The sequence below is a fragment of the Sarcophilus harrisii genome, chromosome 4 (assembly GCF_902635505.1).
Source record: "Sarcophilus harrisii chromosome 4, mSarHar1.11, whole genome shotgun sequence".
NCBI classification, from domain to species: Eukaryota; Metazoa; Chordata; class Mammalia; order Dasyuromorphia; family Dasyuridae; genus Sarcophilus; species Sarcophilus harrisii.
The window spans coordinates 137,177,286-137,201,876 of record NC_045429.1 but is presented as its reverse complement, the minus strand read 5'-3'; the positions used below and the strand labels follow the sequence as shown (position 1 = coordinate 137,201,876).

Genomic DNA, 24,591 nt, shown 5'->3' with positions numbered 1-24,591 from the left:
AATCCCTGTCCTAAAAGAATGAGCTCATTGTCCCTATGGCTGTGGCCCACCTGGAGACCATGGCTACTTGAGCCCATTCATCCACCTGAGATTAAGACTCTTCTTATATCTACATTAAGGAAAAAGGAATAAGATGAGAAAGAAAGAAAGAAAATCTCACCTCTAAAACTGTCTGATTAATAGAGTTGTTGTGATAAAGAAAAAGGACTGAGGTGGGGAAAAAAGGTTTTCAAAAGGACTTTTATTCCATCCCTTTCTCTGGAGACAGAGAAGGTTAAGGAAGAAATTATTTGCCAGCCCACCCTGGGCTACATGATGACATCTAGTGGCCACATTTGTGTAATCCTGGAGAATTATCAAAAAGTGGTATTGAAAGAATGTGAATAAGGGATCAAGTTTGAACTTTAAGTTCAATTCCAACTAACTCCTTGTTTAAGTGATCCTTTTTCATCCTGCTCCCCCATTCCTATCCTTTCACATTTTTTATCTTTCCTTCTCTACTGCCTACAAACATATCCATGTTTCCTTCATCCTGAAAACAACCACAAAACCTTACCTCAATTCTTCCTTCCCTGCATTCCTCCCTCCTTCACTCTGTCTGTTTCTCCTTCTCTCTCTTCTGTCTTTTCTTCATGAGGAATGCAAGACAGTAGGTTGGTGATTACTTCCATTCTGTGTAGGAAAATGGAATGAAAATATATAGAATCTAGGACACATTTACTCAGCACAATGGTGACATTTAAAAATGAGATTAGCCTGTCACTTTAAAATTTTCAATTGTATATAAAAGATATCCTCATTCTAACTCATATAGGTTGAGAGGGACCACTGGCAATTTAAAAAAAGAAGTTCCTCTTATAATGAGGAATAGTGGAAGGAAATGATGATGAGATAGGCTTTCCTGTAAAGTAAATGAATAAACCCGTAAAACACTAGATGACTTGGTAAACAGTCACTAATAAATTCACACACAAGACCTTTTTGTACTTTTCAGTAATTTTTGTTATAGGCCTATCAAAGACAAAAATTTTGCATATCCTGGGATGTCTGAAAATCACATATTGTAATTTGGTTTTTCATTTTTCTGAGTATCTGCTCATCATATTGTAAGACAACCACAGGGAAGAAGAATATCTTTGTGTTTGTATACACACACACACATATAAATAGATATATAAATGCATGTGTGTATATACATATATTACATATATATATATTACAAATAACATAGATACCTTTCTTTACTAGACTTATTTCATGATGTACTTCAGTGAAAAGTCACTTTCAAATATATGGGATATACTGAATCAGCTAGAAGCCTATATTAAGTACTTATGAAGTGTGTCTTGAAATTACCATTTTTGATATACTTGGACAAAGTTTCTGTCAAACAGTTTAATCAACAGTTTCTCAGTTTTTTCCTTGGGAGTTATGGGTTGGCAGAATACTAAAATGTTCCCTATAATTGTTATTTGCAATTTTAATAAAAACCAATATCTAATTCTACACAGAATTTATTTATTAGTATAGCCTTTTTTCCTACTTCTCTGCTCACACCTGTATCTCATTGATGTTACTAAAAGTTTTATTCTTACAAAATGCTTATAAAGTCTATTAAGTCACTTATACAGTTAGCTGGTTTGAATCAACACCAATTTGTTTTTTTTAATAGCTTTTTATTGACAAAACATATGCATAGGTAATTTTTCAATAGTGACCCTTGCAAAAACTTCTGTTCCAACTTTCCCTCTCCTTCCCTCCACTCTCTCCCTTAGATGGCAGGTAGTCTCATACATGTTAAATATATTAAAGTATATGTTAAATACTATATATGTATACATATTTATAGTTATCTTGTTGCACAAGAAAAATTGGATTTAGAAAGAAGATAAAAATAACCTGGGAAGAAAAACAAAAAGCAAGCAAATAATAACAGAAAGAGTGTAAATGCTATATTGTAATCCACACTCATTTCCCAGTGTTCTTTTACTGGATATAGCAGGTTCTGTTCATTACTGATCAATTGGAACTGATTTGGATCCTCACATTGAATTAACAACAATTTGAATAGGTAAAGAAAAACTGTCTGCAGAGTAAGATCCCAATGTAGAAGACAAGATAAGGGGCTGGGATATAAGAAATGAAGGGAGCTTGCATCATGATGGACAGTCAGAATGGTTATTGCCTGGGTTGTCTGGGTCTTCCTTGGCTACTTGCCTATGCTTACCCTTCTATATATTGGATGCTTAGGTTCCAACATTTATGCACTACCCTTCATATTCAATAATGAGATCATAGAATTGAACCTTTAAGAGATCTTAGAGATCATTTCTTCAACCCTTTCATTTTTTACAATAAGAAACAGTGATACAGAGCACTAAAGGACATAAGCACAGTGAATAATCCAGGTTTTCTAGCTTCAAATTCAGTATACTATCTAATGCAGACTGAGACAGATTAGTCTAAACCTATTTTCTCTTTTTTTTCTTTCCTGGACAAACTGGTTCTCAGGAAAGATTCCAGTATTAGTCATTTATGCCAAACTCAAATTGGGTCATTAAACTATATATACATGAGGATCCCTAGGCCACCTAAATGCTTAGAAAACCATGTATTAACATTAACTATATTTGTTGATTCTGGAATTGTTTTGTTAAATAATTTCCAATTATATTTTAATCTGGTTCCAACAACATTTAATAGTGTCATAGGCTGCATCTGGCTGATGGTCTCTTGTCTGACTCCTGAAGTAGTATAAACTGGAAACAATGTCATTTCTTCCCAGGATATTTTTTCCTAATTGTAAAATAAAAGACATTTTCTCAAATTAGAAGACATTTTGGGTGTCAGAGATTTGTCAAGAGCAAATTTTCTTTGCCAACCTTCTCAAAATCACACTGTTACAATAGTTAATCATGCAGGGATCTTTCAAGAAACAAGATTGAGATTTTAAACTACATAATTTAATTTTAAAGATTTGCATAGTATATTTTGAATTTTCTCCATAGTCCTTTGGGGTTTGCATAATGAATCTCAGATCCAGAAAACAAACAAAAAAAAGGGTTGTGGAATGGGAACTAAAGAAGTTCTCTGAAGGAAAAAAAAAAGTAAGGGTAGGCAAATAGACATGTGGGAAAAGAATGGAAAATGGAATTAGATTTGAAATTGGAAAAAGGAGAAATTTAGGGTTAGATTAGAAGTAGTCATAATACAAACTAAGCTTTCTATACAAGTGATGTTCTGTTTAGCTCTAGAAACAATAACTGGGAGCAATGAGTAAAAGTCAAAGAAAACAAAAGTGAGATTCAGTATAATTTCAAGAAAACCTTCCTTGTAATTAGAGCTAGCGAAAAGTGGAAAAAGTGGAACGATCTACTTTAAGAGGGGGTAGGTCATCTCCCTTACTGGAAGGTCATCAAGAAGAGACAAGGTCCATTATAATGGAGATTTGGTATGGGTTGGACTAGATAAATATTGATGTGCCTACAATTTTGATGACCATAGGATTTTGAGATTCTGGAATGTTTCTACAAGTTACAAAAGGGTTATTAATTGTTCTTATTAGATAATCATTTGCCTCTTGATTTGAGATATACCTAGCTCATTGTAGAATCAAAGAAGCAGAACCCAAATATTATCCCTTGATGAGCCAGTTTTCTGTACTCCAAAGCACACTGTGACTGAGAGAATGATATTATTTTTCTGGTCTAATTAGGCTAGATGAACAGGGTTCAATCTAAAGGCCTCAATTTACAATAAGAGTCAATAAGTAAACACAGTTACTTTTTTCTTTTTTATTAAAGCTTTTTTCTTTTCTTTTTTTTTTTATTATTATAGCTTTTTATTTACAAGATATATGCATGGGTAATTTTTCAGCGCTGACAATTGCAAAACCTTTTGTTCCAATTTTTCCCCTCCTTCCCCCCACCCCTCCCCTAGATAGCAGGTAGACCAATACATGTTAAATATGTTAAAGTTAAATACAATATATGTATACATATCCATATAGTTATTTTGCTGGACAAGAAGAATCGGACTTTGAAATAATGTATAATTAACCTGTAAAGGAAATCAAAAATGCAGGCGGACAAAAACAAGAGGGATTGGAAATGCTATGTAGTGATTCACACTCATTTCCCAATGTTCTTTCACTGGGTGTAGCTGGTGCTGTTCATTACTGATCAATTGGAACTGATTTGGATCACCTCATTGTTGAAGAGAGCCATGTTCATCAGAATTGATCCAAAATAGAATTGTGTATAATGATCTCCTGGTCCTGCTCATTTCACTCAGCATCATGTAAGCTTTTTTTATTTTCAAAACATATACATAGATTATTTTCAACATTCACCCATGTAAAACCTTGTGCTCTAAAATTTTTCCCCTTCCCTCCCCCTCCCCCTTCTCTAGGTGGCAAATTCAATAAATGAAACGTGCAATTCTTCTATACATAGCTCCACAATTGTCATGCTGCACAAGAAAAATCAAATCAAAAAGGGAAAAATACGAGAAAGAAAACAAAATGCAAGCAAACAACAATTAAAAAAAAAAAAAAAAAGAAACTACTATGTTGTGATTCACACTCAGTCTCCACAGTCCTCTTTCTGAGTTAGATGACTCTTCATCACAAGACTATTGGAACTGACCTGAATCACCTCGATGTTGAAAAGAGCCACATCTCCCAGAATTGATCATTGTATAATTTTGCTGTTGCTATGCAGTGTTCTAATTCTACTCACTTCACTAAGCATCAGTTCATGTAAGTCTCTCTAGATCTCTCTGAAATCATCCTGCCATTTGTTTCTTATAAAATAAAAAAAAAAAAATATTCTATAACATTCCATATATTATAACTTAATCAGCCATTCCCCAACTGATGAGCATCCATTCAGTTTCCAGTTCCTTGACTCTATTAAAAAGGGCTGCCTACAAACATTTTTGCACATGTGGGTCCTTTTCTCTTTTTTATGATTTCTTTGGGATATAGGCCCAGTAGAAACACTTCTAAATCAGAGGGTATGCACAGGTAAACACGATTACAACAATTAAATGTCAATCACTGTATACCTCACTTAGAATTTATGCCCATCTCTGGAAAGCAAACCTCAGTAACATACATTCTTGGGGCACATTTAGCTTTTTAAGTGAAGTGTTTTGATTGGATACAAGCTTGTAAATAACATCAGTGTGAATACATTTCTTTGGATTGAATGGTGAACTCCACTGAACATTGAAGACTCTCAGTTAAAAGATATATACAGTGTTCGTGTTTCCAAATAATGCAGATTGTTGACTTAGAAAGTCCAATAATCCTGGTTTCTATTCAGTAATGTTCTAGATTCTTTGAAAGGAGGACATAAGAAGAGCTAACTTAATTTATAAGGTAATTTACCACTTAAGTGCCAAACTGAGATGCTGAGGAAGCCCCACTTATAGAATTCAATTCAACAAGCACTTAAGTACCTACTATAGATTAGGAATTATGTTAGGTACTGAGGAAACAAAAAACAAAGGTAAAACAACCTTGATCTCAAGGAGTTTACAACAGATGAGTAAAAGAAGATAATTTGAGGAGAAAAGAAATCACTAATAATTAGGGAAATCAACAAAGACTTCTCACAAGAAGTTCCTGAGATGAGCCTGGAAAAATAGAATAGGGAAAGTTATTAGAAGCTTCCAAATGACAGCTCAGATTCTTCAAAAAAAAAAAAAAAAGTTTTTTGGAAGATGTTTTGAGAGCATTAGATTATGAACTGAAATAGTGGGGGGAAACAAGAGACATTGTTCTTGGGAACAATACAATATTTAGCACTCTCTGTGTTGCTTCAGTCCTTGGCTAGGGATTACAAGAGTAGAAGCAGTATGGTATGATGGATAGAGGATCAGTTCTGAAGCCTGGGACATGTAGGATCATGTCCTGCTTCTGCTACATACTAGTCCTGTAATCATGGAAAAGTCACTTAATCTATCAGCACTACAGGATCCTAAGATTAGAAACTGCAGAGACACTAGTGCCCTGCATCATTGGAATCATTATTCCCAATAATATATTGGGAAATCTCCAGGCTGATGAAATTACAGGCTTTCTCCTACCTTTCTTTATTCACTGCTCTGCCCACCCCATGCCCTGAAACAATTACAATATCCTAAGACAATCTTTCTGTAGTTTTTAATGTAAATGGATGAATAAGATACTTTTTAATAAAATATTGACTTTTCATTTTATTTTTTTCTTTTCTTTATAGGTAATTAATCTTTCGATTCATCCAGATCATAGTTCTCTCAAATAAAAATATGAAGTGGTTTTGTGTAGGAGGGATTTGACTAGACACCATAACAGGAGGAAAAGGAACTGGCTAATAAAATTTGCCCTAAAAGGAAATGAGATTTGGGGAATGTGCTATATGTGGCACAAAATCCAAAATTTCTTTAACAAGGTCTTTGTTCACAGGAAAATTAAAATCATAATTTTATTATACTTCAAAAGGATTTGTGATATAAGGAAACAGTGAGCCTTTCATTTTAGTTGTAACAATTCCAAATTAAAAACACTTAATTTCCTTTTAAAAATTAGTAATTAAGTAGTTTGAAAGAAAGATTGGAATAGAGCTGAGTATGATGTGATTCTAAGCAAAACCATGTAGGAAGAGGTAAAAAGAGTAATTATCTTATACAAATGAGGTGTGAGAAGAAGAACTGATATAGAGGAATTAGATGAGGAAGCAGGACTGGCAGTTCTGGAACCCAACTCTCATCAGGAACATGTTAAAGAAGGAACAATACATACATATATGTATGTATGTATGTATAAAAGTCTTCTAAATTCATAAAGAAATAAGAGAGTAAAGAGATATAGAGGGAAAAGAGTAAAAAGGAGGGATTTTTAGAGAAAACTACTTACATCAGATCTGGAATAAAGAGAGAACATATATGTTTAGAAGGAAGTCTTCTAAATTTATAAAGAAATAAAACAGTGAGGGAATACAATAAAAGTAGGTATAGAAGCATATGTAGATTAATGGGAATAAGATAAAGAGAGAACAACATATTGTGTATGTATGTATGTGTGTGTATATATATATATATGTGTGTGTGTGTGTGTGTGTGTGTGTAATATATATTTAGAAGGGTATGAAAGTCTCCTAAATACAGATAGAAATAAGAGAATGAAGGGATATAGTATGGGGAAAGAATAAGAGAGAGGTTCTTTCAGGGGTGGGCAAGTTATAAAGTATGTGTGTGGCGGGGGGAAGATAAGGGAAGGATTCTTGGAGGGGAAGTTAAGTAATAGGAGGACAAGGTAGTGGATAGAAGCAAAGAAAAGGACTCAGGAAGGATAAAGATAGGGTAAGAAGGATTAGTGAAGAAAATAGAACAAAGGAAAATAAGCAACAAATAATTATAGCTTAGAATATGAATTGGATGAATTCACTCATAAAATAGAAAAATAGGAGATTAAAAATTTGAACTCATTCTTCAACAATAATAATTGTTGGTTTCAAGAAATGTTATAAAAATAAAGATCAGGAATAGAATTTAGTATGTTAAAAAAAAAAAAAAGCAAGGGCAGTAATCATAATCTTAGACAAAGTTAAACCTAAAATAAATTTAAAATAGGGAAACTACAATATATGTCAATCATATTAATCAATATTGTTTTATTCTATTTAGATAGTATAAGATTGAAATATTGTTGTGATATAGAAAGTGATGGGCTGGTAGATTTAGGAAAATATGGAAAGATTTGGCCTTATGAAGGAAGACACTATCCACTTTAAGAAAAACAGGACAAATGGAAATAAGCATAGTACAGTCTTACATATATGCATACAAATGTATATTTGAATAGATGTATATTATTAGAGATATTTACATACAAGTATGGATATATATGTATAGGTATATGTGTGTATATACCTATACATGTACATACTTGCACATAAATATATTCTTGGGAGTAGAAGAAGGAGGAAAATAAAGTAAAAAGTACACAGCAGAAAACAAAGAAAAATTACATAGAAGCAAAGAAAAGTTGGACATCTCTGAACATATTGTGTAGTATTTACTATATAGGCTTTCTTGAAATGGATATTTATTGCTTTATATTTTGAATCATCTCATATTCATCTGTGCAAATGGCATTTTTTTCTTTTATATTTGTTTCTAATTAATTAAGAAATTTGCTTCCTAAATTTAACCCCCAACTTTTCCATATCCTTCAGCCCTTTACCTTCACAAAGAGAACCACAAAACTACACCTGTCTCTCCAAAAGACTACAATATTTATTAGTGTATTTTTCTCCTAGTGGTACTCATTGAAATTCTCTTACAACAACAAAAATAAAAATGGTAAAAGGTGAGATAGGAAAAACTAAGCAATACTGCAGGAAGCTGGTAATTTTCAAGGGTGTCCTTGAGATTTTAGTAGCTTTAGTAGATACCCTTTTTTGAGGGATGGGGGGAAATATCAATGGTCATGGGGATGAAAATTTAAGAGTCATTCCTTCATGAATTTAAGGAATATTTCTATTAGAAACAGAGAACAGTTCAACTTCATACAGTCTTCAATCCTTAAATACTCTGTCCTAGTCTCTTATTACAATACCACCTTATTTATCCCTTTCCTTTTTTAAGCTTGAGTATTTTTACTGATATCTTCTTTTAAATTTTTATTTATTTTTAATTTATGAAACATAACAAATAGAATTTTATAAGATATTGTACATAAAACAGCAAATCAATTATATTTTGCTATTTTTTAAAATATAGAATAAAGTTTTCATGCAAATTTCTTTTTTTTCCTTTCTCTTCCCTAAGATAGCTACCATTTGACACAAATACTAACTTTAAATTATTCTTACCATCCTCTCTTCCATTTCAGTTGATTTCTGCTGAGTGTCTAGAAGGAAATCACACAGTTGTGTTGAAAATCTACTTATGTGATCCAATCTTAACATGGCCATCAATGTGACAGCCAAGCCTCTTATCCTTTCTTGACTGAGGCTTTAAAAAAAAATCTTCTCAGGCTACCTATACTATCCCTCTTCTACTTCTCTGAAGAGTTCCTTCTCATATTTCTTCATTTTCTCCTCCTTTGTTCTATTCTCAGATGGGATGGCCCTTATCCTTGCCAAAGCTCCTTTACTTGAATCCTTGATCCCAACTTTTCCTCTTTCCCAGAGTACATGGGGTCTTCAATCATCCCTTATCTCCCCCTAAATTTCAATCTCTTCTTATCCACTGCTGACAAATATGCCCAATTCTCTCCTGGACTTAGAAAAAGCTTTGCTTGACTCTGCGATTGACTCAAGTCATTATCCTATTTTTCTCTGTTTCACAGTTTAACTCCTAGAAAAAGCTGTATGTATGTACATGTTGATTCCATGTTCTCACCTCTTGCTCATTTTAACACTGCTAATCAACCATCTCCTTTTGCATACTTAGTTCTCTTTGGTTTTGATGACACTCTGGGTGTCCTTTACAAACTCAATAACATTCCTCATCCTTTTATGCATAGTTATACCTTTAGATTCTGCTTTAGGACTTCTACTGTACAAATATATTCTTTCTTGGTGATCTCACCAGCTCCTATAGATTCAATTATTATCTCTTTGTATATGATTTCCAAATCTACGTATCCAACCCTCATCTTTCTCTTTACTTCCTGTCATACATCTTCAACTTCCTACTTGAAAAAGAAACCTAACTATTCCATAGGCCTCTTGAAAATCTCATTGTCTCCTTGTGGCCTTTTCCTGACTGTAACCTTCAAAACCATGCTTTTGCTGCAGTTTCATCCTGCAACTTTCTTTATAGAATAGTGCATTCTCGTCCTGGATCATAGTCATCCTTAAGATCTTTTCACTCTAGAATATCCCTGTATAAGATCTGCCCTATTCTCCCATTGATGGGTTCCTCCAGAGAACTCTGTTTTATGGAGGAGTCTAAGTCAGATTTCATTTTCTTGGGCTTATTCTTGACTTCCAGACTTCAAAACTGTGGCCTCATGCCTGGTACCTTTATCGCTTTTCCACTTTCTACTTTTTTTACTCATATTTGTATGTTGTTTTTCTCCCATAGAAAGTAAGTTCTTTAGGGCAAAGACTGTTTTGGGTTTTGTTTTGTTTTGTTTTTGTTTTTACTTGTAATTTTATTTCTAGTGTAAACACAGTAGCTATCAAATTGATTAATACTGAATGAAATAGAGTAGGGATCCAAATGAATTACTGCTCACATGCCCCAAAACAACTTACTGTATTTCCCCAATTTTCTTTCTCCTAACTTGCCTATATCTATCTACAAAGTACATTACCACTCTTTCAAACACCTAAGTTGCAACTTTATGACTGTCAAATCTTGCTTATTCCATATCTGCAAAATTTTTTTTCCTTAATCCTCTTCCCTACCTCCCCCTTACCCCCTCCAATCACACAGATATCTTCCTAGTCCAGGTCCTTAATACCTTTCTATAACCTTTTGCCTGGACTACTGCCATAGACTCCTAATTATTATCCTTTCCCTCCTCTTCCACCCAAAATCCAATCTCTTCCCTCTCCAATTCACTTTCCACACAGCTGCAACATTGCTAGTATTAGCAGTCTGGATAATTACTCCCTGGGGCCAATCATAAACTGTGAAGAAGAAATCGAGGTTAGCAAAGGTTCAGAACCTGAACCCAGTGTAACTAGGTTATAATTGAGTTCAAGGCAGTTCAGTTATCACTCTTCTGAGAATGAGCTGAGAGCTAAAGGCATCTTTCAGAAAGGAAACAACTACGTAGGGCAAGGAGCATGGACTCTGAAACAGGAAGATACAGACAATCTGCTTCTGACTTAAAAACAGCTATTGTGATACATACAGATCCTAGGGAAAGGATCCACTATCTTTAATAATATCAAACATAGATGCAAACTTAAAACAACATCTGGCAGATGAGATCAAATGAATTAATGTATAAGAAGGAGGCTAAGGACAGAGCCTTAAGTGGCATCCAAATTTAGTGAATTGGAAGAGGACAGTAAAATTCTGAGGAGAGGTCAAAGACATAAAAAGAGAACCAGAGGAGAGTGGTTTCAAGAAAACCAAGGGAGGAGTTTTCAGGAGAAGAGAATATTTTACAGTGTCAGATCTTGGGAAGGAAAAAAACCAAGGAGTATGAATACTCTATTAAGTAAATGAAGAGTCATTGCTGACATTCGAGACAAGAATTTCTGATACACTGTTGAGATCAGAAGCCAGATTATAAGGAGATTGAGAGGCAGATTGTTTGGAGTGTGTGTGTGTGGGGAAAATAGGGGTAGTAATTGTAAATTACTCTTTCTGGGAGTTTACCTGTAAAAGGGATTAGAGATCGTTTCAAGAGATGGTGAGGTCAAATGAAGTGTTTTGTTGTTGTTTTTTTTTTTTTTAAGAATAAGAAATAAATAATCTGGGGGCAGCTAGATGATGCAGTGGATAGAGTGCTGGTCCTGAAATCAGGTGAACCTGAATTCAGATATGGCCTTAAACACTTAAACTTCCTTAACCTATGTGACCCTGGGCAAATCACTTAACCCCAATTAGCTCAGGGGGAAAAAACAAAATGAAAAAAAAAAGAAAGAAATAATCTGGTTGTAAGTGACTAAAATAGTAAGCAGGAAGAGGTTGAAGATGAGAGAGGGAATAATCATTGGAGTAAGATTCCCAAAAGAAATAAGGAGATCATGGGTTTAAGTGAAGAGATTAACTGGGACAAGAACAAGCATACTCGAAAGTTGGAGAAAGGTGGAAAGGATGAAAAAAGTCAGAGATTTGGAGGAACTGAGATGAGTACGGATGGTCATCTTTTCAGAGTTATTTTAAGTGATGAGGGAAGGAGAATGAAACAGTCTTGAGATGGCAGAGCTGCAACTCTACAAGAGGATTGACTTGAGGGAGATTCTGTTCTGTATGAAGACTGAGGAGGAGAAAGATAGTTTTTGCCTTTGAGGAACTCATGATCTGATTGGCAGGACCAGACTTGCCCACTTAAAGCAGTGATACTAGTATGTATCACAATGGATGTCCAGTATTCTCTAAATTAAGTGGTACTACTCACATAGAGAATAATTTAATTCATCTTCTAATATCTCCCTCATCAGCATATTTTGTTCCTCTATGCCTTGCACATTTCCTGTTAAGATCACAGATCTGTAGCTTGAAAAAGATATTAGAGACTTTTTTACCCAAATCCTTATTTTACCAGTGAGGAAATTTAGGCCATGAGAAGTTACATTTCTTGCCAAATCTCACATAATACTTTTTCTCTTTTCTCCTCTTGTGTTTTTCCTTTGACAAAATTCATATTGACTTGGTAATCCTGACTCTCATAATGTGGCTGGAAGTTTGTGATATAATTCTAGAGGGTTGTGTCCCAAACCCCAACTCAAAATAATGTAATTATTGAGGCTTTAAGCCCCAATATGTTTATGAAAGGAGAATGCCTCTTAGAGTTATAGAATCAGACATGCCTAAGATATAAACAATTCCTAGGTGTCTTTATTGAAATAATCAATCAAAAATATAAATTATATATGAACAACCTAGTTAATCAAGTTGGAAAAGAGTGAAGTGGTTTGAGCCATTGAATGAAATAAAATGATGGAATGCATTGGGAATGGTTGAAAGAACTAGATATGTGGTTGGGTATATAAGAGAAAATTCCAGTAAAAACATTCTAGTAGTTGCTTTGGAAGCCAAGCTTGTAGAATGCTTTGAAAAGGTAGATGCCTCTATCAGAGGGCTACCAGGAGTGGGGAAGAAGGAAAAAGAAAGGAGGGATACTTGAGGGAATGTCTCATTTCCCTCCTCTTCCCTCTCTTGACCAGTCATCAAGAGAGTAACAAACAATGCAGACAGCCTGGAACTGAGAGAACTAGATATTTAGTATAGTTGTCCTATAGCTGTAATACTTGACAAGGGCTTTGAAACATTCGGCAGAACAGGAAACTACACACACCTTAGGGGAACTTCATGAAGATTCTACTAAGAGAAAAAAAGGATTTCAATCCAACCAGGTGCTGTGAGTTATCTTTTTGCTATATATGTTCTCTAAATTTGAGTCACTTTCCCCTGGATCCTGTACATATTTATGGAAGAAGACATCACAGACTTTTGAGGAATATTTTTGAATCAACTGTGTCAAACATATTACCTTAAGAGATATCCCTTTAAAAAAAAAAATTATTAAGTCTGACTAGCATCAACCGATAATCACAGTTGGAAATATATTGCTGAGCACTTGTGATATAGTACTAGGCAAACAACTGTAGCACTTTCATACTATCCTGAAGTCTGAATATTCCCTCAGAAGTAACAATTGAGCTCTGGAGATTCAGTCGCCAATACAAGTTGGGAGTTGGGAGACTAAATCAAGGTGCTTGTGGGATATATATGCTGGAGCTAAGCCAATTTGCCTCTGGAGAGCCAATAGTTAACTCTATAAATCAGGGCTTGGTTTATTGTTTTGTGGCTTGTCTTGGCTTAAAAGAGTGCTAATAACACAGATAAAATTTAAAAATGTGTGTTGGATACTTTTGTTTCTCAAAGAGGAAGTTGTTTAATTCTTATCAGCATACCCCTGGAAACAGCTATTTAACTGCATTGAAAATTAATGTTAGAATGTATTGGTCAACCTGCCATCTCGGGGAGGGGGTGGGGAGAAAGAGAGGAAAAATTGGAACAAAAGGTTTGGCAATTGTCAATGCTGTAAAATTCCCCATGCATATAACTTGTAAATAAAAAATTATAATAATAAAAAAATAAAAATTAAATTAAATTTAAAAAAGAAAATTAATATTAGAAGCTATCTTACATTTTATATAAATGTAATGAAATATTGTTCTATAAGAAATGATGAGCAAGCTTATTTCAGAAAAGCCTGGAAAGACTTATATGAATTGATGCTGAGTGAAGTGAGCAGAATCAAGAAAACTTTGTATATAGTAACAAGATTATGTGATGATGAACTGATGGACTTGGCTCCTTTCAACAATGAGTTGATAGAAGGCAATTCCAATAATCTTGTGGTGGAGAGTGCCATTCTCTTCCAGTGAGAAAACTATGGAGACTGAATATAATCAAAGCATAGTATTTTCACCTTTTTGTTGTTATTGTTTTTGTTTATTTGCTTGTTTTTTTTCTCTTTTTTTCCCCTTTTGATCTGATTTTTCTTGCATAGCATGATGAATATAAAATGTTTAGAAAAATTGCACATTTAACTTAAAAAAAAGAAAAGAAAAGAAAATCAAAGCTTGGTGTCTTACTTTGCTCTTTGGCACTCATCTTCCAGTGACACCTTTAACCCAGGTATAGAAAAATCAGTGAGTGAAAAAGAAAAACAATCACAATAATTATCTTATAATTTCCTAATTTTTAATAATTTTAACATTATTTTTAATAGTAATGATAATTTTGATGAAATACTTACAATTAATAATTCCTAATATTTTACATGATATTTACTATGTTTTAAGCTTATTAAAGTCCATTTGGATTTTATCTTGGTGATAAAAGAAAGTAATGAAAAAAGTTTGTTTTTTTTTTATTTGCCATTTTTAAAGAATTTAATACTGTTTTCATGGGGCAATAGGGAAGGTAATACCACTGCGAATAGTCATAAATTTATCATCTCAGAAAGTTTGCCAGGGAGTTTGAAAGATTAAGTGATTTGTCCTTAATAACGCAGAGATGGTGTCACAGGCAGGACTTTAACTCAGGTCTTCTTGAGATTCACTAAGGCCTACCTTCTAACCACTATATTGTACCACATTGAAGAATTCAATAACCATGTTATTTATTTCCATAATTTCAGCAGTCTACTGCAAGTAATTTATACATTTTAAAAACAGTATTGTTAATATTGTAAAATATTGATAGACATAATTTATTCTAACTATTACTTACATAAAAATAGTCATTCTATTTGGATCTGGAAAGATCTCTAAGAAATGCTACAATTTCTCTTAATCTGCTCTAGAACTCTCAAGCGCGTGAAATTTTCTTCATATCTTACTATGTGTCTTTTGTTACATTTTGTGACCAACTTGAGTGTTGTTTCTGTTTTACGCCTTTTCATCTGTTTGAAGACAGTTACTAAATCATTGCTTGGTTTGTTTTTTTGTTTTTGTTTTTGTTTTTGTTTTTCCTTCCCTAGGCTAAATAATCCCAATTCTTTTAACTTATCCTCAAATGTTTCAACTATTTAATCATTTTTATGGTTTCATCTGAACTCTCTCCAATGTTCTCCACATCCTGCTTGTATTGTAGATTTAATTAGACAAATTAGATACAAAGTACTTGGAACTATTAGGTGAATAAATATTTCATTTTTTTCTACATGTTCCTTTTTTGCAAATTTTTTTTTAAACTTACTGGAAAGAGTAAAAGAGATGGAGAGAGAAATGAGGGAAATTTGATATTATATTATTGAATCATGTTCAATATTAATAGGATCCCTGATTTTTTTTCTAAAATAACATTCTTGCTCTGTGTGCCCAACATTGCATTAGATGCTATGAGGGAAATAGAAGTCAGAGGTAGAGATGTTGTCTTCAAGGACTCTAAAATCTAATTGGTAAGAAAAGATACTAGTAAATGAAGTAAAGAACAAGACAACACAGAAATAAGAACAATAGGATATGATAAAACTATATCAAGAAAGAATGAAAGAATGTAAAAGAAGAGCAAGCTCAATGTAGAGGGACAGCGAGGTGGTGCAGTGGACAGAGCACTGGTGGTGGAGTCAAGAGGACCTGAGTTTAAATCTAGCCTTAGATACTTAACACTTCCTTGCCATGTGATTCTGGGCAAGTCACTTGCCCCCAACTGATTTGTTTTTTTTAAAATCAGCATGTAGTGAGCTTAAGCAAGATTTTTTCGGGGGGCGGGGGGGGGGGAGAGGGAAAGGTAATGCAGCTTTAGTTCAGCCTTATATAAAATTATTATTGGCAGAGAAATAGGGCAAAGACATTCCAGAAAAGAGAAAAGCTGTGTCAGTAAGAAAAAGCTTGTCTGAATATAGGTCCGTGTAAAGAAATAGTGAGAGATGATGCGCCTCTATGTATTTTATATATTTGAATTGCATTCATCTCAGATGTTGATATCATTTGCCTTTTACCTTTTCAACTATCTTCATAATTTTTCTATGATCCAATGACTCTGGCTGCCTTACCATTCTATTCTTCCCACAAGACAATCCTCCTCACTTCAGGCATTTTCCCTAGCTGTCCTCCATGCCTGGTAGTTTTTTTTTTTTTTTTCTCCTTATCTCCATCCTTCCTTGCTTGCTTTATGTCTCAGTTAAAATCTTACCTTCAGCAAGAAGTCTTTCCCTGTCCTCTTTAATGTTACTGAATTCCTTCTGAGATGATCTCCAATATATCCTATATAGATCTTGTTAGTTGTTTACATGTTGCCTCCCCCATTAGATTGGGGGCTCCTGGGGAATGAAGGCTGTTTTTAGCCTTTCCTTTTATGCCTAGTACTAAGATTACTTTGCCTACCATATCACAGGCACCTGTCTAATATATTAATTTGACTAGACTTTTTTATTCAATGTTTCTCCTACTTGTCAAATTTATTTCCTTACTCTTTAGAGCAGTGATTCTAAATCTGTGAACTACAGACCCCCTCAGGCTATAGGGGAAACAATAATATGTATAATTCACATACACATCTATAATTTTAAAAAATATACCTCTGTAACCTAAATATGTCATATAATCATTTCTATTTTTTGAAATGTACATTGATACTATTGTGATTAATAAAATGCAGATTCGCTTAAAAGTAGTATCAAATATGCATACTTCTCCAAAATATTCAAGTTTAGAAAGACCCAAAGGGAAAAGATGCATGGTAGATGAAAGAAAATACATCGGAAACACAGAATTAGGAGAAGTATTTCTGTGATGTTATCATAGAAATGTACAACAGGAAAAAAATGGACTGGAGACTAAGCAAGAGGTAAGGATAATCAATGTACAACTCATAGGAGAGAGCTAGATGATACAGAGGACACAGAGGATAAAATGCTAGACTGAGACCTGAGTTCAAATCCAGTACCAAGTACTTATTAGTTGTATGATCCTGGGCAAGTCACTTAATGGTCTGCCTAAATTTCCTCATCTATAAAGTAGCACCTACCTCCTGGGTTTTTTTTATGAAGATCAAAAACAAATATATGTAAAGAACTTTGCAACTTAAAAAAAAATTATATTTATTTATTTATTTATTGAACTTAATTTTTTTTTTATTTTTTCCAATTACTGTAGATTAGTTTCCAGATATTTTTGTAAGGTTTTCAGTTCCAGATTTTTTCCCTCTCTAAGACACCAAATAATCTAAGATATGCATGTATAATCCTGTTAAACATATTTCCATGTTAATCATTTTGAAAGTCTTAAAATGATATATAAATACTGCCTATTGTTATGCTTCATCACTTTCTATAAACTATGAAGATAATATGAAGAAGACCTTGGTACATTGGGTGGATTCCCTATGAAAAATTCATGAAAGGACATGGATGAGAGGCATACAGAATAGGCAAATATGAATGGACAGGATTTGGGGAATAAATATTAATGTGGATAAGGTTCTTCCATCCATTGGAACATTGTCTCAAAAAGTGGATACTAATATTGCCTATTTCTGGAGGTCCATGAAATTTTAAGGGAAAACAGCAAGATAATTGGACATACTTGTAAACTATGAAGTGTTACATAAATGTTAAGGATTCTTATTGAGGAAGCACTACAGTAAAGTACAAGCATTTAATAATACTTAGATTGGTAGAAAGGATCTGTCAGTATTTAATTCTCTTTACCCTTAAGAAACAAATACTTAATAGTGTGTAACACCCTAAAGGTCACGTAACAATGTTTGCTTCATTTTTCCTTAAAATGCATTGCAAAAAGGAAATAGCAAACCTCTTCAGGATCTTTGCCAAAAAAACAAAACCACTCAAATTGGATCATGAAGAGTTGGACACAACTGAAATAACTGAACAACAACAGTAACAACAACAACAAAACAACACATTCCAGAAAATCCTTCCTATGCTCATATTTAAAACATCTCCACAAAATAGGTGAGGAAAATTCCTATGTCATCAAGACATGTCAAATGCTGTGGATAAAAGACCATTATTCTTAGAAAATATCCAAAGCTGCCAAAATGAAATTCCTAAACTCCAGGTCTGACCATGTTATCTTCCATCTTACCCTTTACCTTGTCAACCTTACTCAAAAATTTCCAATGATTAAGAATTATACCTAGAAAAAAAATAGAAGACACCTAAGTAGTTCAGTAGATAGAGTGCTGGATCTAAAGTCAGGAAGACTTTCAAATTCAAATCCTGCCTCAGAAACCTACTCTGGGCAAACCACTTAACCTGTTTGCCTTAATCCACTAGAGAAGAAAATAGAAAACCACTACAATATCTTTGTCACGAAAATCCTATGGACATATGATTTATGGGATCATGAAGAGTTGGATATGACTGAAAAACAGTGCCAGGCACTGTGTTAAGATACAAATAAGAGAAAGAAATAACTGCCTCACCTTTAAGGAACTCACAATCAAACACAGGAAAATAACATACAGAAGATGAGAAGGGAGGGGAGATGAGAGGAGAGTCAGGGACCACTAGGGAGCATGCAGCTCAAGGGCATGACGTTACATTTTAAAGCTACCTGGAAAATTCTAAAAGTTCTCTGTAAAGAAAGCCTTTGGGAGTAATTTAGTGGTCAACTTTCCAGCCCTTCAGATTGAACCAGAAAAATTGTTTGTCCTTTCTGGAAGAGGACCATGACATCAGGGAGGTGATGGAGATGAATGTGAATTGCAAGTGAATTGGATTTAAGTGAGGGTGGGCTATGCAAAGTCACTGGTCTCACTTTTTCCTCTGGATCCAGTGGCAAGATGTAGATCAGGATTACTGGAGTTGCTAAGGGAGACCTTGGTTTGCTAAAGAAAAGTAACAGTCAGAGAAAGAGTAGCACTTTTAAGAAGAGAAAATCTAAACCACTTTTATTCGTTTCTGCTGACCTGATTATGCACAAAACACTTTTGTTTGATTGAATCAACAAAATTCAGTGTAAACAGGGCTTCTACACCTCCTTATAAGAGACTGGGTCACCTCTAAACACTCACCTCCCAATCTGAGAATTCAAATTCGAAAGATTGGAGTATATATGGAGAAAAATGAGGACTGAGCTGTCATAGAGTAGAGAGACGTGTTACACTAGTATAAAGGAGAGTCCAAGGTGATGGCAGTTCCAGGAAAAGGCCAGTTCTTATGTGTATTTCCCCTCCCAATTGTCTTCCACAGACACTATAATATAATCTACTATTTTACTACCCAAATGTTTCCAGCAAACTGAATTTTGCTTCAACCACAAAGAGATCAAAGATTTGCTAGAAACTTATAAATATAAATTCAAACAGAGAACCCAACCTCCTTTCTGGAGATTCAAAATGATTATGACTAATTTCAGAACTTTTCATGTAAGTAGATTCCTTAAAGTTGTAAAGAAGGCAATGTGGAGGGTAAAAGATGAAATAATTGAGGAAATAAAGAGCATATTAATTTATTAAGCAATGCATGCCAATTGCCTAACAAATCAGGACCAGTCACCTTCCTCAGTTTTGGCATTGAATCCCAAATTTAGAAGGAGACAGATTTTTATGCATTAAAAATAATCAATAATACCAATTAATTAAAATAAAACAATTAATTAGAATATAAAATTAGGTGATCTGATTTCTAATTGGAGGAAAAATTAGGGACTTTCCAAGTTGGAAGGGAGTGAATAGATGCAGTTCCCTGAAATCAAAAAAGGAATTGTCCCATTTCTCTCAAGCATTTATATTTAATCAAAGGAACATATAAATTTATGATCAATATGGGGACAATCTTCAGATAAATCATATAGGAAGGGAAGAGAATGAACAGAAAAGGAAAGGGAATGGAAAAGGAAAGGGCAAGGAAAAAAGAAAGGGAGAGGAAAAAACAAAATGAAAGAGAGAAAAAGAAAGGGAAAGGGAAAAGGAAAGGGAAAGGGGGAAAAGAAAGGGAAAGGAAAAGAGAATTTTGGATCTGACTGGGTTTCTGGTTCACTTATCCTAAATCCTTAGTAAGAGACTCAAAGCAACAGGTTAAAAATAGTCCAGCTTCCTACCCACACAAGGGGTAGGTTAAAAAAAAAAAAACAATAGTTTTTTTTCCTCAACTCTCACAATTGAATGCAGTTTTCTCAAATGACAGTATTCTAGATCCAAAATTAAATAGAAAAAGAATTGAGATAGCTCCAGAATTGAGTCACAAGATGAAGTCAATGTGGTTCACTCGATTCCTTCTATTTCGTGCTGTTCTAATCTCCTCACTAAGATCCATTTTTTGTTTATGTACTCATATATATAACAACATAATAATTTTATGTTGCTATCTCCACCCCAACTAAAAACAAATTAATTTTTGTAAGAGAATATTATGATAAATACAGTGCCATGAAAATAAAGGAAGAGAGATCCTACAGAGAAACAGAGGGAATTGAGAACTGGGAGGGGAAAAAAGTTCATTGGATTTAACATTAGGAACATCATTTGATGAATTCATTTAGTGCTATGGCTGGGAAGAAAATCAAATTATATGAAATTTTTAAAAATATATGGGGAAAAGTCAGTAAACATAGTTTACTTCCATATTATTTCTCTTTCCTTCTCCAAATCCCTTCCAATCAACTTCACACTTTATTTATTCAATTCAAGTCTTTTCTTTTCCCTATATTATGTCATAGAAAATTCTTCAGAAGCTGGAAGCTAGAATACTTATTCCAAAAGCTGGAATATTTATTTTAAAATAAATATTTAACCAAATATTGTCCTATAGTTCCATATGCTAACCTTCTATTCATATAATTTGGATAAAGGTAATAAATTTTTTAAAACTCCATACATTTTATTTATTTATCTTTTTAAAGTCATACATATTCAAAATAATAAATTAAAAGTAACAAATTAAACAATAACTAAAAATTAAAAAATTTTAAAAATAACAAATACAAACTAAATAGTCACAAATGTTACATTGTATTTGCTTTAGGATACGGGGAGGGGGATAAGGGTTATCTAATAGCATGCCTAAGGAACTACAGCTTGTTCACTAGAGGTCACTATTTTCCTACTCATGAAATCCAGTTTTTCTTTAATATGTCATAAAGATAAAGCTGTAGCTAAATAACACTATTCATACATGATTCCTGTAGATGTCACTATCATCCCACAATTTATGTGGGCACATAAACAAATGATATACTTTCATATAGATTATTTTCATGCATAATCCTTCATGAATGAATAAAAAAACATTTATTAATGCTTAAACTGAGAAAAGTAATGTCCTAAGTTGTTGGATATAAGGAGAAAAGCACAGGAAATTCCTAATCTCAAAGAATTCATATCTTAATGGGAGAGACAAGTTATATGGAAAGGACCCCATATCAGTAAGGCATAACAAAAAACTGATAGCAATTTATCTTATTTTATGTTACTTCCACTGATAAAACTTAATCTTTCTCTGATATTGAACCATTTGACAGATCCAAGGCTTATGATGTCAAGGATTTTATTTACCAGGTAGCTGTCTGTCACTGCTGAGAAAGAACCTTGTATAATGGTTCCCGGTACTAACCTTGAAGCAGGATTAATGGTCTGGGAAGTATCATTGCCCGTCCTAGCTCAGTGTTTGGGCGGTTCTAAAGGAAAGAGTAAAAGAGAAGAATTATCAGATTGACTACCAGACTGAAGGTCTACAGAGCCATTATGCTAACCTCATTGTTGTGTGCCTGTGAAATGCAGACAATGTGTCAGTAGCATGGCAGGAAACTGAATTGCTTCTGTTTCAATTGTCTTAGGAAGATTCTGAAGATCACCTAATAGGATAAGGTACCAGCTCTGAGGTCCTTTCTCAAATTAAACTACCAAGCATTCAAATTTTACTGCAGAAAACACAACCCCAGTGGGAAAGGTTATCGTTTTGGTCCTCTTTGAGAACAAAGAACAACCAACCAATTGCTCTCTCTGCCCAGGGGCTCCATCTGTCTAAACATGATACACAAAGTCCATACAGCGTTATCTGCTTACCAAGTTTTTCCTGTCCAAATGGAAATGCTGGCATGTTATTATTGCTACCATATTCATGATACTGTAACAATGTTTAATATAATAAATATTCTGACTTTGTGAACAGTTAGTCAATAAGGCAGTCCACAAGCATCTATTAAGGATTTTACTATGTGCTAAGTCCTGGGGTAAACTTGGAAATACCAAGGGAAAAAAAGGTAAAAACCTCTATAAAGGAATTCACTTTCTAATATGAAAATATCTATCCATATGAAAGACATATATAGTATAAATGGAAGGGACTGACTAAAGGACTGGGATGAGAAAGCCGGAAAGAACTTTGCTGAAGGTGGAATTTGAACTGAGCCTTGAAGTAAGCCAAGAAGGCTAGAATTTGTTCTGGGAATGGCAGACAGACAGACAGCTGCTAATACACAGGGTCAAGACTAAACAAACTGACCCTAATAAGGACTAGCAAGTAGACCGCTATAATTTGGGTGGAGTAAAGAATTAAAAGACTAGAAAAGTAGGAAAGGACCAGATTGTAAAAAGTCTTAAATGTCGAACGGAGTATTTTATATTGACCCTGGGGGGTTATTAGGAAGCCAGTGGAGTTCATTAAGTAAGGAAGTAAAGCTCAGATGTCAGACCTGAGCTTTAAGAAAATTACTGACAGCTGAAGGGAGGGAAGATTGGAATGGAGAAAGATACCAGGTGGGGAAATCAATCAGAAAGTTGTTGAAATAATCCAAGTGAAAGATAATCAAGGCCCATACAAGAGTGGTAGTATATAAATGGAAAGAGGGGACAAAGATTTGAAATGTTATGAAGTGAGAAACATCAAGATTTGAAAGCATATTAGATATATAGGGTGAATGAGAGTAAAGGTTTAGGATCTACCAAGATTGTGAACCTGAGTTACTAGAAGGTTGGTTGATTCTTCAATAATCATAATTAAATTGTAAAGGAGAGAGTGTGGGGGCTGGGGAGGGAGGGGAAGGGAGGAGGTTAAGAAATCAGTTCCCTTTTGGAATTGTTAAATCTGACCAATAGGACATCTAATCTGAGATATCCAATAGTCAGGATTGACACCCAGGAGAGAGATTAGGATGCATAAATCTGTAAATCATCTGACTAGAGATAAAATGTGAGCCCTTAAAAACATAACTAGCTAACATAGGGTATAACAGTAACTACTCCCACTACCTGAAAGCAAAGGGATGATTAATCTCTTATCATTGATTTAAGCCCTTCACTCATTGTGTTCCTCCATTTCTAGGAGTCCCTTTCTTTCTGGTTCCATTTAACTAAATAGATTAGCTTTTACAAAGGAATATTTACTTCAAAGGTATAGTGAAAACAAATATACAAATGTCACAAGCATATCCAATACCTGGGAGGCATATTTACCTTTACTTGGTCAACTGAGAAAGGAGGAGGATTAGGTACACAGATTAATTCAGTTCTTATGCAGCAGGATCCCACCAACTTTCAAATGCAAATTCCATCCTTTGTGTTCTGGCACCCCAGTTTCTCCTGGCTCCCGGAAGGGCTGGTAGCAACATTCAGTCTGGAATCCTGTTTCCAAGGTTGCTATGGCTTGGTATAGCCCCAGGAGACTCCATTACCTGCATGTATATCTGATAAAGACAAACAAAACAGACCAAAAACCCAAGCCTGACTTCAATCTTAAAGGAGAGAAGATCATCAAGTATATGTTAGAGCCAGCTTAAAGCAGGTTTCAAAAAACAAATTTTCATTGTGAGCATTTATACCTCAGAAACTGGCAAATACTAACAATCAGGGTTTGATTTATTGTTTTGTTGATTATCTTTAGACTTAAGAGTGATGGATAAAATGTTAGTAATTCAGATTAAATGTAAAAATGTAGTGTATTGAGAAAGATTCTGAGAATATGGTGGAGTAGGTCAGAAAATTTCAAGTCCTATTTCCCCCATAAATAGCACAAATTTTTGCCTCAGGGTGAATATAGACTGGGGAAAAACAAAGACTTGGTGTAAAACAGGGATCCTCCTGTGATAACCCGAGAAAATCTAAAGATCCCAAAACAGATATTAACCTGTGCGAAATGCAAACACTTCCAGGTTAGCTCTGCAGAAATACTAAGTGGGGAATCAGGAATTGGCTAGGTTTGGCTGGAGCCTCAGCCCTAACTACAGGAACTTTCACTTCCCAGGCAAAGGGGGAATGAGGGGGGAGGGTAAGGGGAAGGAGTCTGAGTCTGGGAAGACTGAGGGAACCTCTGCTGATTAGGAAACTCCTGAGGTTTCAGGTAAGAGAAGAGCTGAAGTGAAGCTAAAGGCATCATCCCTCTCTCCCCCAGGATTGGAGGTGCTTACACTAGTATTTCTCATGAAAAAAAAAATGAACTCACAAAGAAGAAAGACCCAACTACAGAAACTTGCTATAAGAATAGGGAAGGCCGGG

General features: G+C 34.4%; 1 long non-coding RNA gene across 1 annotated transcript; it reads right to left on the bottom strand.

Annotated features, from left to right (window-relative positions):
- Nucleotides 1–490: 490 nt before the first annotated feature.
- Nucleotides 491–23,786, bottom strand: LOC116423560. Its single transcript, XR_004234175.1, has 3 exons — nt 23,554–23,786; nt 21,713–21,776; nt 491–672 (listed from the first exon to the last, which is right to left on the bottom strand). It is a non-coding gene; the product is annotated as an uncharacterized LOC116423560 (long non-coding RNA).
- Nucleotides 23,787–24,591: the final 805 nt, after the last annotated feature.